Raw genomic sequence first — 6,000 nt, 5'->3', positions numbered from 1 at the left:
TGAGACCCTGCTCATAGTTACTGTTTTATTTGAGACAATGTGTTCTCCCTAGCATACCAGCCTAAAAACTCAAGCTTTCCTCCAGCTGTGGGCCAAGAGTAACCCTTCCTTGTATTTTTTGCTACTCATTAGTTTGTCAAAGGGCCATCTCTCCAGACTTGGTATCTTATCTTGGGCAGTTATTACAGGATTAGCCTTTCTACTTTCCTGATTCCGGGGAAGTCTGTTAATCCCTTCCTGCACTGGCTAGGTATGAATTTGCCATAAGTATTTATTGCTACAATCATTTTCTCATTATTTGGAGCTGTTCTGTGTGGTCAGAATGGGCATCAAGGGAGGAAGGTTCAATGCCCATTGAAGGGTGAGGGAGACAAAAGGCTCATTTGTGTGCATTTCTTGACCAGCTCTGTGGGTCTTGACTGCATAGACAAGTGAAGCCCCTCCATGTCCCTCCCAATACTTTGTCCAATGAAGCCAGCTTACCTATAGACGCCGCAGTGTTGCCATAATACAGTCTTTTTGTAAGTATTTCCTAAGCAAAGCTCTGAAAGACTAATGATCTACCAGTTGGTTTCCTTAGGCATTTTGAACTCTCTGTTGGGAAGACCAGCTGTATTGGTGTTTAAAGATGTACGTGAAAAGGGAAACCTTCTTTTGAAGTGCACTACTTGTATTCATCAGAGAGCAGTATTGCTCAAAGAGTGATCCAACAATGTACAGCCTTCCATGGAATGACAAAGCTCTTCCCTCAGACAAAGAAGAAAGAGAGGTGAAGCTGGTGCATTAATTCAGGGAACAAAGAAGAAAACAATGTGCCCACTGCATTCTATCCAGATGAACTGAAAATATAAAAACAACAAGGAGTCTGGTGGCACCTTAAAGACTAACAGATTTATTTGGGCATAAGCTTTCGTGGGTAAAAACCTCACTTCTTCAGATGCATAGAGTGAAAGTTACAGATGCAGGTGTCAGAATATAATGCCTCCATCTGTAACTTTCACTCTATACATCTGAAGAAGTGAGGTTTTTACCCACGAAAGCTTATGCCCAAATAAATTTGTTAGTCTTTAAGGTGCCACCAGACTCCTTGTGGTTTTTGTAGATACAGACTAACATGGCTACTCCCTGATACTTGAAAATATAAAGGTCAAGGAAAGATTTATTCTTTTTCTCAGGGATGAAACTCCACTATCCATGCTGGCCTGACAAGTTAATTGTTCAGGTACGTTCAACTGAAGCGTTCTCAATAAAAGCACAAACTGTGTATGCATACAGAAAAACTAGTGAATAAATGCAGAATGCTCTAGGAATGCTAATCTTGAGCAGTGAAGATATAACAGGTTGTCAATGAAATAAGCTTTGAAGAGATGTTTTAAGAATATCTAGGGAGTTAATTTCCATCTTGATAGTCACTGATTTGCTGTATCACATTTTTTTTTTAAAGCAGTCGTTTATTTTTGGTGCCTTCATTTCTGACTGCCCAAAGTTGATTTTCAAAAGTTCTCAGCACGCACAACTCCAGCTGAACTCAATGGAAGATACACGTGCTCAGCATCTAAAAAACAAAATATCCCTCCTTCCCGTCCCCCACAAAAAACCTGACCCAGGTTGGATGCATATTTGGTAGCTACTATTGAAAGCATGGGCCTTGATCTCTTATAATATCCACTAGCTGTACTGTGTTCAAGAAATTAATATGAGAGGACCTGAAGCTTCCTGTAATCTTCATTTTCTTCTCTCTCTCTCTCTCTCTCTCACTCATTTTGGGTTATTGTCCGATACTTGGAGGTTGGCTAGAGACACATGCTGAATACCAACTACATTCTTTGTAATAGCCAAAGTGCAGTCTGACTATGAAGTGCTCTGTGTGCCTTGAAAGCTTGTCTCTTTCACCAGCAGAAGTTGGTCTGTGTAAAAATGGCATTCTGGAGTTTTAAGTTTGTCTTTCTCTGAGTGAGAGATCAAATACACTCAGTTTATAAATTAAAAGAGGAGTTTTCATAGTGGCATTATATCCTTCCAGTTTTGACACTGTTCCCATAACGAAATAACTAGTCTTTCACAAATTATTTTAACTGAAAATATAAATAATTGAAATAAAATTAATACATTTGATACAATGTAATCAAATGTATTGAAAGCTAAGCTCATCCCCTGCCTGAATTGTATTACTGATGCTATTAATATGCACCTTGCTTGAAGATTCTACAGTTAGACTTTGTTAACAATTCGGTTGATGATACATGAGCCAAAACTGAATCCAACCCTCTTCCGCTTGGTTGTATTGGCTTTGAGGGGGGGGGGGGCGTGGCAAAAGCAGTAAAAACTTATTTTAGTCACTAAAGTCAGCAGATATGACTCAATCCACAAAGAGAGCAGATCTCTATGGAGCAAGGACGTGTTATTTCTACAGTCATTTTTCTGTTCATAACTAGATTTAAGGATTGGGGGAAAATCCAACATTAGAGAAATGGAGCATCTTTATAGGTATGTGCTAAGCCAATGGGAGGCAAACGATTTATTGTAAATAGTGTGAAGCAACATCCATCTCCCCTAATGGGGAAATGTCATGTGTGCATCTGTTTTAAACATCCAATTTAATAGAAAGAACTTAATGCGAATGTAGGAACAAAATAAAAGCGGGATCACTCACACACACGGTGTTTCCATAGCAGAGGCTGGCGCTAAATCCCAGTTGGTTTGTATAAACTGCTCCTTTACATGCCCAGCGCAAGAGCAGACTAGACTTTCCATTGCACGTTCCCCCTGTCCAGGATTGGTGCGGGCAGGTCCACCCCGGCTCTGAGCAGCCCCTAGCAGGCAGCGAGCTCTCTCCCGTGGGAAGCACCAGCCTCGCTCCATTGCAGCGGGCCTCTGCTCTGCGCTCGCTCGCGCCTGCACTCAGGGCCGGGGCCGACTGCTAACGCAGGTGCAAGGTGCGCCAGGCTGCTACCACATACCTGGAGCGGCCGGCGCGGCGCGGGGAGCCCGGCCCAAGGGATGCTCGGCGGGAGCGCGCGGCCACTGGTGCACGTTCTCGGAGCGCGGAGTCTCCTCCCCTCCCGGTCGGGGGCCCGCCCCAGCAGCAGCAGCAGCAGCATTGCATAGACCGGGACTGCCAGCAGCCACTTGCAGAGAAGCAGTTAGGTAAAGGAGGCGGCTGGCAGGGAAACGTTTCCTCCTCCGAGCGGGCGTTGAGTCTGTTTGTCCAGCAGCAGCAGATCCATCCTCAAAGCAATGGGGAAGGTTGCGCTGAGCGGGGCGCAGGCGGGCTACCCTGAGGAAGAGACAGCAGCCGCAGCTTGCAAGCAACACGCCTCGCGGGCTGCCTGTGTTGCCTCCTCCTGCTCCCAGCTTTGAACCTTTTGTTTTCTCCAGTCGGGGGGGGGCAGCGAGCTGCTGCTGCTATGTCGGGAAAGTTCCAGGAGGCATCGGATCAGGCCAGGCTTTTGCTCTGCCGGGATCTGCAAGGCGCGGTGTGTGTTCTGAGGTGAGACTTTGTTCTCTTCCTAAACACCTTTCTGCCAGCTGTTCAAACCAAGTGGATTGCTCCAGTTGTGGGTGCGGGAGGAGAGGGGGGCTCTGTGTGCGCGCCGGGGGAGTGGATCATCTGAATGGAGAGAGGGGAGAGGTGAACCCCAGAATTGTGAGTCCTGCACAATTATCCCAGGTGCATTTTTTTCTTTAACTTACAGTGCGGAGACACCTACATGGAAATCCATTCACTTGACTAGTTCTCTCGTTTCTGACTGGGGCTGAGCTAGGAATGCACTGTTTCTCCATGGCACCTGGTGCCCTTTTACTCAGGCTGTTGTCTCTAAGCAGCTAGGACATTTTAGAAATCTGCACCCTGAAGAGTACTTGCATTCCTGGGCCCCAGGGCAACTGGCTGTCAGGCCCAATTCAAGCTGAAAATAATCTCTAGCCAGCCATCCAGGTGGGAAAAATCTGCTTCATCTTCAGGCTTTATTCCAGGAGCCATTTATCAAGCCATTAATTAATAGGCAGAGTGGTTACTAGGGTTTTATAACAGTCTTCAGCAGTTGCACTGCTGCAGAGTTCAGCCAAAGAAACTGACTCTTCTTTCCGAATCTAAAGGTGCTAAAAAGTAGAGGTTTTGTCAGCTATGAGGTAGGTGCTTTAGGTTTCTCACACAATTATTTCCACAGACAAATCTGCACATGAGGCCTTTCCATTTCTTCTTCTTTTTTAAGTGTTTCCTCGTCTGGCCCCTCAAATTCTGGCATTATTTTATATCTGCTCAAACTTGGCCACGAAACATGTGCCTTTTATAATGGTCTTTGGCCTCTTTGCAAAGGTGCTGAGAACATACTGTCCATGTTTTTTCTTGTATTGCCTGAGTTGTGGGCTTGTTTTTTAGAGTGGTTGCTAAATAAAAACTGTAGTTCAGTATGTGATCCAAACATGAAAGCTCCCTATTATCCTCTAGGAGTTACATTCATAGTAGATATTTAAAGGGTTGAATGTCATCTCTTATCTTCCCTTACCTTTTTAATAGTGATTCTTTACAGTTTGATTTTATAGCCTATACAGTATCTGTATTTCTCTATTTTTCCTTCCAATTCTCTCTCTTATGTATTGTCTTATTATCACTTTGTCTGCAGAAATGCAAATTAAATTGGGTGGCTGGGGTCTGAGATTTCTGCTTTAAAATATATTAAATAGATTTCAAGTCCAAAATACTTTCTACTAGAGGATGCATGTTATTTATTGCCTAAGAAAGGAATATTAACTTGTGAATTCTTGGACTGTGAGAACTGCAACATTATCTATCTAGTTATTTTAGGATTTTCTGTAGTTACCTGCAGTGTTTTGTATCTACGATCTTGATTGTGCAAAGTTTATTAGACAAAAATACTAACATACACTCATTGATATATTTTTGATTGAAGAGTGACTCTTAGCCAAAAAAGTGCCCCATCAGGTTGGAACAATTTTATTTGTGGGATTTGTGTATACAATGCAACTTTGTGCATAGCATCTTTCATACATGACTATACAAGACACACTACAATTCTACTTACTGAAACATTTCATAAAGATATTTTTTGGCAAATCAATTACGGTATAATTGTTTCCCCATGAAAATGGACTGAAACAAAGGAATATATGTGCATAAAGATATAAGCAACATCTACATTCCCCAAAAATGGGGCAGAAGATGTGACAAGCAAGTTGTGTGGGTGGGTGAGGGGACTGTCAAAAATTGTTCATTTTTTATTGAAGAAGAATGAATGTTTAAATACTGGGAAATATATTTTGTACAATGCATTCTTTGCTATTGTGAGGAACATATGGTACATAGCTGATCTTATAGCAGAGAGAATAAGAATCTGATATGAGAAACAATTTCTCAGATTAAATAGACCATTTCTGTATATCTGTTAAAAGCTGTTTTTCAAAAAAGCAGTTACTTGAATGGGAAAAACCAAGCATTGTCAGCTCTCCAGTGTGTTTTGCTTCAATGTTTGCAAAGTGTTCCACTCTCTACTATCAGTGATGTCAGTTTTAACACTTATGTTGTCAAGTTCCCAGGGTCATATTAGACTAAAACATTTCATTGTAACGAACCTGTCTACAGAAGCAGATTTGACACTGACCAGTGGTATTGAGGTTTATTATTTTTTTTATTCAATGTGATCATCTTTGAATAATTTTTGCTGGTTTCTATAACTGAAGTTGAATTTTTGCACTTATACTATCCCACATCAGAAACCCAGATGCTTTGCTTATGTTATTAGACAGTGTCCTTATTATTATAGTGTGTGTCAAATGGATAGCTGCCTTTGTAAATTGAGAAAATAATATGAATCATGAAAATATTAGTGGATCATATTCAAAAACTGCATGTAAACAGCTTTAACTAAGCAGGACAAAACTGACAGGCGCATACTCATTTCCCATTATCTGCTCATCTCTTAAGAGATGTTGACACTTTTCATAAGGTAATGGCTGATCACATTGTTTTCACATTTCATT

General features: G+C 41.9%; 1 protein-coding gene across 3 annotated transcripts in view; it reads left to right on the top strand.

Annotated features, from left to right (window-relative positions):
* Positions 1 to 3,066: 3,066 nt before the first annotated feature.
* GPR63 (G protein-coupled receptor 63) overlaps positions 3,067 to 6,000 on the top strand; it is a 40,582-nt gene continuing 37,648 nt past the window's right edge. Inside the window, exon 1 of one of the 3 annotated variants that reach the window (XM_024102446.3) lies at positions 3,067 to 3,490. The gene's annotated coding sequence lies outside the window, so the exon portion shown is untranslated. Of the gene's footprint in view, positions 3,491 to 3,825; positions 4,132 to 6,000 lie in introns of those variants that run through there. The other 2 variants (XM_005301145.4, XM_065588223.1) reach the window with 2 other exon arrangements.

This window comes from Chrysemys picta, chromosome 3, assembly GCF_011386835.1.
Source record: "Chrysemys picta bellii isolate R12L10 chromosome 3, ASM1138683v2, whole genome shotgun sequence".
NCBI classification, from domain to species: Eukaryota; Metazoa; Chordata; order Testudines; family Emydidae; genus Chrysemys; species Chrysemys picta.
The sequence above is the reverse complement of the archived record's forward strand: the minus strand, read 5'-3'. Positions and strand labels throughout refer to the sequence as shown.